A 13579-nucleotide genomic window follows, 5' to 3' on the forward strand; every position below is an offset into this window, starting at 1 on the left:
CAACCATAAAAGGAGACCCGGGAACTTATATAAGCCAGAGATAAAGGATTCCCTAATCCGAGAGAGTTCCCCACCGGAACCTCCTCAGAGAGGTTCTGAGGACATCCGGGGCTTCTTGTTCCCTCCTGATGACAGTGACCGGAGGCAGCAGGATGCTGATTCATGGATATCACCTAAAAAGGGGTTTCACGCTCAGTGCCAGCGAGGAGGTGCCTTGCCTCTGCTTCAAGGTGATGGGCAGTGTGCCAGGCTGTCTTAGGATGGGTCCCCGCTTCCGTGGCTCCTTGCCACATGTCCTCCAGAGGGACTCCAGCCAGACTGGTAAATGTAAAAGGCAGAGGTGATGGGTGGTTTTTCAGTGAGGTCCTGCAGAAAGGGGGTGTCAGTGACCCCCTAAACAGAGTCAAAATAAAGTCCTCTGGGAGCAAACAAGCAGTGTTTAAGCTGTATGGTCCAAAGAAGGACATGAGGGACAGGGGGTCAGGAGTCCCTTGCTCCCCATATCCATGTGCTACAGGAAAATGCATGTCTGCTCCCTGCCAGGTGATGTGGTAACAGCAAATGGGCAAATACTTCTGCCATATGGCTGTAAGGGGAAACAGGAGGGTTATCTGGGGCAGCAGCAAGCTAGCATAGAAGGGCTGTGTGGCTGGGTTAAGGTGGGGAGTGCCAGTGGGAAGGGAAGGGGACAAAATCTAAGGCTGGAAACCCAGGATTCCTAACCCAGCAGACCCTCCCAGTGCCACTTTATCCCACACATATCATGTTAGGAATGTGACCAGGAGACTGCTATGCCCTATGTCTTCCTTATTTTTCCACTTTCATCCAGGTTTCCTGATTGTGAGAGGTTTGTACATCTGTGTGTTCAGAAAGGGTCAGATGTGGATCATCTGAGGGTTTGGGACAGATCTGAAGCCTTTTCTGCTGTGGTCCCTATACCCTAGAGAATCCTCCTTAAATCTGCCTTGCCTGTAAGAGATCACAGGAACTAAGAAAGACTGTGTAATCTGTTTATCTCTGGATTAAAGTAAGGTTGTTCTCCAGAAAGATTTTCACCCAGAATCCCCAGAAATGGCCCTTAAGAGACTGACTGTGGATGGGGACAGGTTATAGGCTGGATTTAGCTTTGTAGGAAGACACGGTTTCAACCTCGGTTTGTACCATCAAATGCCAGAGTCTGGGATGAATTGGCTGTGAAAACTGCTCCACCATATCTGTCCCTTTCCATCCCCTGGTAATTTTTTTAATTTATTTTTTATTTTTATTTTTTGTCTTCTCCCTTTTTATCTTCTCCCTTAGGTTTCATGCTGGGGGGATTCACCAAGGTCTGAATGGCATCACTTGGCACTTAGGTCTGGTCACAGGATAATTAGGACTGGAAGTCACCTCAGGAGGTCTTTAGCCCAGCTTCCCGCTCCAGGAAGGGTCAGCTACAGGGTCAGATGAGGTTGTTCAGGACCTTATCCAGACACATCTGGAAAGCCCAAGGGACAGAGATTATACAGAGCTCTTTGGGCAACTTGCTCCACTTGTGACAGTCCTCAGATGGATGACATTCCTCCTTACATCCAAATGTATCTTGTTTCAGTTTATGTCCTCTCACCAACCACCTCTGTGAAGAGTTTTTTTCTCCTAGATAACCTCCCCACAGATACAGGGGGAACACTGTTTGATTCTCCCCCAAAGCCATCCCTTCTCCAGGAGGAACAAGCTGGTCACACACCAGGCACCAACAAGTGCTTCATCCCTGGCCATCTCACTGGCCTCTGCTGAACTTGGTCCTGTTGATTGATGTCTCGTACTGAGGGGCCCAAAGGTGGTTGAAACAGATAGAAATATATAGATAGATAGAAATACATCTCGAGTAGAGGGTGTTAATGACTTCCACTGATCTCCTGGCTGTGCTTATGCTCCCTTAGCCCAGGATACCCTATTTTGCTGCCAGGACACACTGCTGGATCATGCTCAGCTAGCTGACCCCCTGCACTCCCAGATCCATTTTTGATCTCCAGCCAGAGTCATTGCCAGGGACTCTTTATTCCCAGGTACAGGACTTTGATTCTGAATATCTTATCCCTGTTGAACATCAGAAGGTTTCTGTTGGCCTTTTTGCTCCAGCTTGTCCAGGTCTCTAGGTTCACCTCCTCCTGTACCCTTTCCACCGAGCTGTCCTCCTAATCTATGTGGGGGTGGTGGTGGGGGAGACCGGAGAGGGGAGGAGGAACGGGGGTTTTCCTTCTGGACCTGCTGGGGAATGTCTTGCTGATTAAGACATAGTGATAAGAATTTTCATTGTACTTCTAATTAAAGTAAAGTGCGTGGGTAGAGGAGGAGGAGAGAGGGGAGCCGGAAGAGAAGGGAGGAGGGAGAGCACTGAGAGCTGACAAGGAAAGGCAGTCTGAGGCAGACAGACAATTTCATGGTGCAGACAGACAATTTCATGGTACAGACAGACAGACGGGCATGGAGGAACACTAGCCATGGACTGGGGCAGGCTGGGAAGGAGGATTTCATTGCCACAGCATCTTTATCCTGTGGCTTCACAAGGAGACAGCCAGACTCCTGTTGAAATTCACTGTCTGGCTAATTTCAGGCAGCTAATTTCAGAGGAACCAGCAGTGGGATGGCTGAAGGAGGATGTGGTCTGGGGTGCTTTGGGTTGTCACTGGATTTAGGAGATGAGAGGGGGCAAGAAGAAAGAAAAGCGAGGTGCCAAATGAGGAAGGGAAAGGGGGAGCACTGAGCAGGGATAATTTCCTCCAAAACATCTGAGCAGAAAGAAGGAATGGAGAGAAAGCAGCAAAAGCCACATCTCAGCTCAGCAGGGGTGCTGCCAGTGTGGGTTGTCTCTACAGAGCTTCCTGAACAGCGTTAAGGCACAGGAGATTAGGATCAGGCCCAAAGCATGAGGAAAGAGAAAGAGAAAAGCTGACAGACTAATTACAGGCAGACAGAAGAGCACATGGCATTGAGCAGCCACACAAAACCCCACTGCAGGGAGGGGGACCAGAAAAAGGGGTCACTGAGCCATAGCCAGCACTGCACCCTTCCATGGTGCCATCACACGAAAGCTTTGCTGAGGATTCACTGCTCCCAAAATTGGTGGAATTCACATCCCTTTGCTGCCCCACTTGCACAGGTGTTTTGCCTTCCTGATTCTATCTCATGGCAGGACATGCCATTTCAGGGGGATGAGCCTGACCTGTGAGCCAGGTGGGTCAGTGAAATGGGAGGATCTCAGGGCTCGGGGAAGTTTATGGGGCAGCAGAGTTATGCACTCCTTTAGTGTCTTATCCTCAGAAAAGCTCTGCTGGGTGCTGTGTTAACCTGCTGCAATGCCAGGGTCCCCCCCTGGTTATACACCATGCTGTGCACTGCTTTCCTTCTCTGAATCACTGTCTGGAGGGCCCCATCCTTAACCAAGGACTGTGTGAAGAGTCTCAAGGTAGAAGTGTGAAAGCAAGTGTGCAATTAACCCCATACCCTTGCAGGGACTCATTTCTTCCACTGGTGAACAAGGGATTTGCTGTCAACCTATAGCTGCTGTGCTAGAATTTTCTTTTTCACTTCCAGAAATGCCTTCTCTTTCTAGAAGGGGAAAAAAAATTAAATAAAAAAAATACAATTCCTCCCCTCCGCCTCCATGCCCTTTCAATCCCTATTGATCTTCCTATAGGTTACCACAAAAAGCTAGCCAGCCATTTGTTTCTCCGGTAGCAAAATCCTCAAGAAGGAAAGAAAACAAAGAGAAACCAAAGTATTGGTCTTTTTAATATATATATATATATATATAAAACAATAATAATAACACGTTTTATTTACACCACATGTCTCTATTCAACCACCTCCATCCCTGGAACACTTTATTGCATTGAAGCTAGCTCTCACAACGCAGAGCTTCGCTTTCAAAACACAGTTCGCGTCAGTGGCTTCATTGTTCCTGCCCACCCGGCGCAGCCACCCATTGTCCTCCACGGCTGGGACCCACACGTCACATGCTGGGAAGGTCGGGAAACAAGCAGTGAGCTGAGGGCACTCTGCTACCAATATTAACAAAAATCCTAATAATTATTATTAGTGCCACTCCTTCTGGTGCGGAGGACTGCGCAAGTTCTCTCCATTTTCTTTTCCTCTGAAAAGCCCTCCTTTGTGGGGATGATAGAATGCTTTGTTTTTAGACTAAAAATATCTTCTGCCTTCTTTTTTTTCCCCTTTATTTAACGGGATCTTTGTTATTTTTGTTTCCTAACTGGGCAGAGGAAATGTTAATGAGTGCCTCTGTGTGCTGCATTTACCTCCTCAAGTGTGCCTGAAATTAAATCAAGCAAGTCAAAGAAGGCATCAGTATTTTCACTGTACAAACCAGAACTTTGGTGTTGGCTGTTAGAACCTTCACAGGGTCAACACAAATAGACATTTCCATATTAACTTCAATTTCCTCCCATTCATATCACTGATGAGCGGGTAGTGTACATGTGAAGCTAGCAAAACAAGAAATCTCCATATCTAAAGGCCTGATTCAGACCTGGTTTATGATGAAAATCCCAGCTGCCTTTATGTCACGTGGCTGAGAGCTGAATCTGGACCACATTTGCCCTCACTCTCGATTCTTTCCCACCCTGTCTCCATTCAGGGTGCCCTCTGAGCGATCTAGTAAAAGTTTCTGAATTTAGTGTTTTTTCACTCCTCCTCAGCAGTAAACCCTGTGGATCACAGGTCTGCTAAATAAAGAAAAGTGGTGGGGTGGCTGCAAAGCACACAGCCCTGGTTCTCCTCCCAGCACACTGCCCCAGGGAGAACCTGAGCTCCTCACTGTCTGCCAGGACCATGCACCCATGCTGATCCAAGGGGTACCTGTGGTCCTGGGAGCTGGTCCCACCCTCCCCTGCAGGCTTGGATCTGCTTTACCATTTTTATCTGGGTATGGGGTCAGATGAGGTCTAGTGATGGTAGAGGAGCACCGAGGGATCTCAAACACATAAGAAAATGGGACATTGCCCTTGTTGGTGGCAGATGGTTGTGACTTCAAACCACCAGGGGAAGCTGTGCAACCATGAGGGACCTCGATGAGGAAGAGGGTGGCTGAGACTGTTCCAGATTGTTCCTGCTCCTACTCCAGCTCCCTTGGAGACAGAGTGCTGTTCCCATGGGGTGAAACTGCATTAAACTCCTTTTTCACTTTCCCAGCACCTATACGGATTTTTCCTCCTTGACTAGGGCAGGTGGGAAGGGCATTAGGGGTGACAGGAACCTGGTTTTCCACCAGAGGAGCTGGGCTGACTCCCTGGAAGATTTCTGAGCTGCAGACTCTTAGCTATGGGATGTGGGGAGGGAAAAGCAATGGGGTATTCCTGAGGTAAGTTTGGCTTCACGTGCTGCTGACCTTTCTTCCCAACATGATCCCAACACCCAGCCACGGGATCCTTCTAGGGGTCTGTTACAGAAATAATTCCTTGATGTGGTTGTTACCAACCAGTCCCACTGAGAAGCCACCACAACCCCTTTTTCTCATCACACTGCATACTCCTACCCTACCCCATATTCCTTGCCCTGCTGTGGCAACAGCCCTGTCCCCTGAGGAGGAACCCAAAAGTCAGCTCAGGAGTGCTCAGAGAAAACAGGTCCAGATTCAGAGAAGGTTCAGAGCGTCTTTGGACAAGTTATTGTAGGAATTCTCCAAGATGTGCAATGGTAACAAAAGCGTTTGGACACCAGCATGCCACCCTTATTCTCAAATCTCTTATTGACTTCCCTATGGCTGACGTCCCCAACCTGTGTTAGAGAGCTCCAGATTAATATTGGGGACCAACTAAACAGGATTTGTTTCTGTGTTTGAGTCCAAATCCTTTCATCTGCAAAATTATAGAGTTCAATCTCCTATTCATCCAAAAATACTCTTCTCTGTCTGAAGGATGAATTTGCTGTTGTCTTACAGAATAGACACGTAGATACACATAAACTCCCCTAAATGCTTTATTTGCCCTCACTCACACTGAAATCCCAAAGAATTTTCAAAGCTGCCCACCCCAGACAATGCAGGATTTGGCCACATAGGTGTCTTCAGACAGCACCCTAGGCAGGTTCAAAGTTATGCTCTGCCTAGTTTGGTGTAGGGCTATCAACCCAGGTCATGTCCTTGCTAGGACACTCCTAAAATGAGAGGAAAAGGTAAATGCATTATTTCAACTCATTTGGGGGAACTTTGTTTACTTTTCTTTTTTTTTTTTTTTCTTGTAGTGTTTGGAGAGTGATTTCCTCGCCACATCCTCCTTTGATGGTGGATACAGGATGCTCTCATGCATCTGGCTCTTTGCAGTGGGCTCTGTCAAAAAGCACCAAAGGGCCATGGGGCTTTCCATGGTTACAGAAGGACACCAGGCTGCTGTCACCAGCCAAACCCCTATCTCCAGAGCTTTGCATGCTGACACCTGTCAGTTCTCAGCTAGTTGATCTCACAGCCGTGCCACCATGAGGTCATAAACTAGACCACCACTTACCCATTTTCAGCAATTGTATCTCTCAGTGTTTACTTGATTTGCCTTTTTTTTTTTTTTTTTTTTTTTTTTTACATTTTTCCTTTTGCTTTTCTTCTTCTAGGCTACTTCCCTTATTTTCTTCTCCCCCAGGCACTGTTGTTGACAAAGGCTTTCCCTTAAGCATCTTTGCTTTCAGCTCCTAATCTCTCCTAGCCACGGGGAGCCGGGGAGCCGCAGTTTGAGTCAGTGCATGAGTTGTGTCCCCTTGGCTCAGGCTAACAGCAGGGCAGCTGCCTCGCTTGGTGTCGAGGAGTCTGCGTCACTAGTAAAAGAAAGGGTGATGTTAGGTCACTTCTGAGGGGAATGGAGCCCAGCGCATCCTCATCCCAGCCTAATTCAAGCAGCTTTTCCGTTTCCATTCTCTAAGTCCCTGTAAATGAGAGATGGATCATTAGGGACAGCAGGAAGGCTCAGGGAAGATGTGGAACGTGAGAAGCAAGGAGTAGACTGTACTCATTACTTCTTTCTGAATGTACGAAGCCCCAAACATCACTAAAAACATATTAGATCAGGACTAGCGGTGGCTGAGGAGTAAGCTGTTGGTTAAAGCTCTCTAGGAGCTTTCCATTTTCCCCCAAAATGTTGGGACAATGCCAGAGCTCCCCAGTATGCCACTACCTCTGCACTGAACAAAAATGTTTGGTGGTCTCAGGATGGAAATCACGGGTGCATGGGAGCAAAACACTGCAGAGACTTCACATCTCTGCACTGAGAAAGGTGTGTGCTTGGGGGCATTCAAAGGGGCATTGCCTCAAGGTGCACGTGTAGGTCATGTTTAAAGCTTGAGACCTGGAAGGTCAATTTTGGGCAGGGACAGCAGGGCCCAAGTGTGGTTCTCTCTGCTCCAAGACAGGAGAACACAGGGAATGAGGCTCCCTTTAAGGACAGAGGAATAAAAATCAAACGTGCAACACAGGTTATCCCAGCACCAATCTTTTCCTTGCTGGTGTCTCCCCACATGAATTAGTTAAACCTCCCTTCTCCTCATGGAGGTTATCTCTTAGGAGGGCTGGTTCCATCCAGAAAGAAGACCGCTGAGAGATACAGGAAAGATTTGTTCCCCACAGGTTTCCCTGACATCTGAATGACCAAAAACTGGAGGGAAAAAAAATAATAAAGAATAAACATAGAATAACAGTATTTAAGAAAATAATAATAATAATAATAATAATAATAATAAATAGTCATGGGCTGCAATTGCAGCCAGGGTTATTTGAGCCTTAGTTTAGGGGAAGGTCCCTAAATCCTGAAGGCTGATTTTTCAGGGAGGGTGAATGTTGTTCAGACGTGACCTGGGGAGTGATGGTCGTGCTGCAGGGCTATGGGGCTGGGAGCAGCAGCTCTGCCCTCATCCAGGGCCCCTGTGTGCAATCTGGCAGATGCTGGGGAGACGGTGGCAGCTCCCTCCCAGCACAATAGGATTTAGCCCTCCACAGGGCCTCATAGGAACGTTGCAACAGAGAGAGAAAAGGATCTGAGGGGAGATGCAGGGGCGGCTGGCTGACCGAGCCGCTGCTCCTCTCCTGATTGCCACTGTTTCTCCCCGTTTGACACCGCCAGCAGCCTCAGCGCTGCCCTTCTCCACACAAAACCAGCCCACGCTGCGGGGGAGGACGCGGTGGCCTGGATTCCCCACCTCGCACCCCCTTTTTTTTTCTGTCAGGTTATTCAGCAGGCGAGGCTAGCTGCAGGGAGGAAGGGGAGGGAAATGCAACAGCTCCATATTACAAGGTTCCTTAAAGAGCAGCCTGGCAGAGGTTAGTATCCATCCCCGCAGCTGCCCAAGGGACCCTGAACCGCCCCTGGATGAGACATGGAGGTGGGTGGGTTTGTGGGGGAGAAGGGGTGAGTGGGAGCAGGCAGAAGGGATGAGCAGTGCTGCATGAGAGGGAGACGGGATCTGCCGCACGCTCCTGCCTTTCCCCCTCCACCTTCCTGCAAGTGGGGAAGGGAGACAGCTTGCTAGGTGAGCTTTCAGGGGGAGAAAGTGGGACAGGGTGACAATGCTGAAATAAGGGTGCTGTGGGCACGGCTCCCCAAGCGTGGTGCCTGTCACGGTGTGGGTTACAGCTTTCTTTTCTTCTCCCTAAGCTCTACATCAGGGAGGGAGATAGGGTCCCCGTAGCACTGCTTTGCCCAGAGACAGCAAGGCTTTCTGGAGGGATGCTAGTGGTTAGGGAGCTTGTGACAGAGGGGAAAACCTCAAGATTTGGAGTTTTTTTGTCCCCCATGATGAACAGATGCAGCCCCCTGCTTTCCATCCCCTGCTTGCTCTCCAACATCCTTTTTCAACCCCCTCCCCAGGGTTTGCATGTGATGGATGTTAAAAGCACTGCTTGTCTGCTACATTAAGCCTTGTGAGGGCAAAGGAATCAGATCAGGGTATAGAATCACAGAATTGTTTGGGTTGGAAGGGACCTTCAATGTCATCTGATTCCAACCCCTCTGCCATGGACAGGGACACTTCCCAATAAATCAGGCTGTTCAAAGTCCCATCCAACTCGATATTGAACACTTCCAGGGATGGGGCACCCATAGCTCCTCTGGGCAGCCTGTGCCAGGGCCTCACCACCCTCACAGTAAAGAATTTCTTCCTTATATCTAATCTAAATCTACCCTCTTCTAGTTTAAAGCCATTTCCCCTTGTCCTATCTTTACACTCCCTGACAAAGAGTCCCTCCCCAGCTTTCCTGGGGCTTTTCCTTCCCTTTAGGCACTGGAAGGCACTGGAAGGCCACTTAGGCACTGGAAGGCCACTGTAAGGCCTCACTGGAGTCTTCTCTTCTCCAGGCTGAACAACCCCAACTCCCTCAGCCTGTCTTCACAGGAGAGGTGCTCCGGCCCTCCAGTCATCCTTGTGGCCTCCTCTGGGCCCACTCCTTCAGGTCCATGCCCTTCTTGTGCTGAGGGATTCATGAGAGGTTTCATGAGAGCAGAGCAGAGGGGGACAATCACCTCCTTCAACCTGCTGGCCACATTTTTTTGATGCAGCCCAGGATATGGTCGTCTTTCTGGCCTGCAGGTGCACTTTGCTGGCTCATGTCAAGCTTCTCATCAACCAACACCCCAGGCCCTTCTCCTCAGGGCTGCTCTCAATCCACTCTCTAGCCAGCCTGTATGTGTGCTTCGGATTGCCCCAACCCAGGTGCAGGACCTTGCACTTGGCCTTGTTGAACCTCATGAGGTTCACACAGGCCCACCTCTCAGGCCTGCCCAGGCCCCTCTGGATGGCAGCCCTTCCCTCCTGTGTGTCGACCATAACACACAGCTTGGTGTCATCAGCAAACTTGCTGAGGGTGAACTCAATCCCACTGTCCATGTCACCGACAAAGATGTTAAACAGAAGCAGATTTTAAACAGATGTTTAACAGGTGTTAAACTGAGCTTATCTCCATGCTTCTGCCAGCAGTCGTTCAGGAAGCACCAACCGCCACTCAAAATCCTAGTCAGGACATAGAGGGCATGTTTACCAGTCACATTACCAACAAGGAGTGCAACATTGTGCAGAATAGTCTAGGGGTAAGGCAGCCTTCTGAGGACCTGTGGAAAACCAGGTCCAAAATGTCTCTTTTGACTAGGAGATGAATTGTGACTTCTTCATATCTGAGGAGCTCTGACCTCCACATAGCAAACTATGCTCTAACTTGCATTTGCCGCAAGAGGTTTTCTGTTTCAGATAACTCACCAAACATCCATTGGACCAGACTGAGATACAGGCCTGGCAGTCTCAAACTTCAGGATACAAATCCCAGGCTATATTTCCCATATCTCACAGGAAAGCTAACACTATCTCTCTGCTTGTTTCTGTTTAATTGCACACGAAACATAAGGATCCCACAAGGAGCAACCAAGCCTTCTCCCCACCAAGAAGGACCTCCTCAGGTGTTCACCTAGGATGCAAGATCTGAGACCAAGAAGGGATCTGAATTCATATCATCCAGGCTGGCCACCCCCTTTCTGCCACATTGAGAGTGCCTGTCTGTGGGACTCAGCCCCATAAAGAAATGGTTTCCCTGTTTTGTCCTGCCAGGCCTGGATGAGTTTGTGCCAAGGCCTGGTAGAGTGCAGAGGAGACCCGTGAGGCTCTGAAGTCAGTTACCCAAGAGCTACTAGGTAGGATCCTGTCGATAGGGCACCTTCCCACCTGACAGGGCACCTTCCCACCTTCCTTCCCTTAATTTGGGGACTCATTGTGCAGCACAAAACTTCTTCCCTCTTCCTTCCTCATCTCCCTTTCTGCAAATGTTTGTGCATGTGGCCTGTGCCATTTAGAACAGCTAAAATTATCTCATTTAAATATCTCCACTGCTTTCCTTTGTTCTCTTTTTCTTTCTGGCTTTTTCCTTCCAGGCAGCTGGAACATGTTCTTTAAACACTCTTTAGAAACACAGGAAAAATAACACAACAAAACCGAACAGCCAACAGCTAAGCCTCACAGAGCTTCAATTAGGCTCTTTTTAGGAACATAGGTGAAACAGATGATGACAAAAATATAAAAAGAGTCATTACCCCGCTCTTCATCTAATCATCTGGTCCACCAAAGTCATCCCTTTGTGGACAGGTTTAATGGAACTGAGGGAGAGAAGACTAAAGGTTTGTGCACTGATTTTTGGGGCATGCCTGGTACCACTGAGTCATGATAGTGCTGCTGTGCTCTGAGATGTCACCCCAACCTGTCCACATAATCATCATAACCATATTTGACCCTTTTTATTGACCCATCAGTTTTGTAAATTCCCTGCCAATCTGTTCTGGGAGAGAAAATTCCTTCCTGGCATCAAAATTGGCAGCTGCCTCATCCCCGTGCCTGACAGCGTGAATCAACAGAGTTAAGTAACAAACCCATTTTATACATCAAGATACTATCACTGTCCAAGGAATCATTCTTATACTTTCAATGTGAAGTGGATTACTGTGGATTCTGAATGTACCTTTCTTATTCCCCCTCCTTTGTTCCTTAATTTTCTTTCTAATGTCTTCTGGATGCTTTGCAAAACAGGAAACTTCAGAAGGGGGTTGGGATGCTAGGCAGACTCAGAGAATATTTCCCAACCCCCAGAAAGTGTTGTTTACTACTAATTTTCTGAGTTTCTGGGAAACCTCTCAGGGAATCTCACCAAAGCCTGTTTGGCAAGAACAAGTGGATTGTTAATGAGGTAACGTGCCACCTGGTTCATGTATTATTGTCTTACATATATACCTACATACCCCCACACAATTTAATGCACCTGTTTTTTTTCCAAGGGATTTCTTGGTGTTGTTTTTTCTGCTTTCTTAGCATCCATTTTATTCCTCTGGTCTATTGATGTTTATTAAAAAAGTGATTCCCAAATGCATCAGATTTATCCTTCTGAAAATGAAGTTTTGATGGGTTGAAATGGCAGTGGGCGATCCATCTTGAAAGAAAGATCTGGGGAAAGCACAGAATGCTGTGAGTTTGTGGAGGCAGAGAGGGATCTGCAAATGTTATTAAGCCTGCAAAAAGTAACAGGACTTGTACACTGAGCACAACTGCAGGATTGCAATATCCAGTAATTGACGCAAAGCAAATTTAGACTGAACTCACTGAGGCTTGTGTGCCTCAGTGCTCAGCTCCAAGAAAATAGTCTCAGGCCAGGTGTTCCCCTGCTGTCTCATCAGCCTAGGTCTATGCAGGCCATAACCAGGGGATGGTTATTGCCTTCTTTTCTGTACGGTACCTGGGGTATTCCAATAAAGCTCAGAAACTTCTGCCCCAAATACCTTCTTCTCCCTGATCAGGGACAAGAATTGAACACAGGTGAACACAGACTTCTGTATTTCCAAAATTGCCTCACCAGTCTGAGTGAAATGTATCCAAGACTGCTTAGGTCTCTTTCTGTAACAGGGTCACTAGGGCCAACATTAAAACTCAATTTTCTCAGCAAAGAGCAACCCAAAATCAGGGAGAACTTAAATGCCAGGTCTGGAGTTTCTTCTCACTGTGTTTTCCTACCACTGGATAGGTGGGTACTTCACAACAGGGCAGAATGAAAATTTTCAACCACAGCCTGTTCATTTGTCTTAGGCAGCAACAGGACCACAGCCTGCATCCTTCCACCCAAGGCACATGTTTCAAGCTTGGGGATATTGCACATAATGACATCACTGCCATTATTCATAGCCTGGATTCTTAAGAGATAAGCCTTAGATGAAAATTTTAAAGAAGGCCTAGTGTTGTCCTCCCCCCAAAGGGTAGGTTAATGATCTCAGCATTTTTTAGATATCAGACTGAGGGGGGAGAAGAAAAAGGCTATGTGACAGGCATATTTTTGCAGCCAGGCTTCATTAATTCTGTTTTTCAAATATGTATTTATCTCTCCAGAATAACAACTGACTTATCTCAGGCACCATATTTTAACCCCTTTAGTATGTCCCCTCACAGCTATTGCAGCAGGTAGTGGGCACCAACAGTCGCCCTTGTGTTATTAGTGCATCCTTTCCCTAGCATATTAAACTGCCATAAGAAAAGAGGTTTGCAAACCTAGTTTGGTGCCTGCTGGAGCCTTACATTCTGGAGCTGCTGCCGTTGCATATTTTGTAGATTTTTTTTGAGCAGTCCATTTTTGTTAATGGGCTCACTTGGGGGTCTGTTGAACTGCAGGGAAAATGGAGACAAGCAACCCTCCTGCTGGGAGACCTTTGCAAACCTCAAGGAACCTTTTTCAGAAACAGGAGTTCCATGTTCTTAATGAGATCATTTTCAGAAAAGTCTGGAAAAATAAAAAGGAGAGAAAATAGCGACAGCAAAATAGAGATAATCACTGAAAATTCTTTTCAAGTAAACCAAAAATGCACTCGGAGTAATGAGACAGAAAAAATCCAAGAAACCTAAAGGAGGAACATGTGCTTTATTTGACACATCAGAGCCAAGTCAATATGTGAAAAGCAATAGCATCTCAACCCTGCCATTGTCTGTTACTCCCCTGGTGCAAATAGATGGGTTAAGAATGGAGAAATAGGGCAAAATCTGATCAGTGGCATAGTTTGGTGCCAGGAAATCTGCAGTGAAAACTAAGATTTAT

Source organism: Cygnus olor, chromosome 2 (genome assembly GCF_009769625.2).
Source record: "Cygnus olor isolate bCygOlo1 chromosome 2, bCygOlo1.pri.v2, whole genome shotgun sequence".
Classification (NCBI taxonomy): domain Eukaryota; kingdom Metazoa; phylum Chordata; class Aves; order Anseriformes; family Anatidae; genus Cygnus; species Cygnus olor.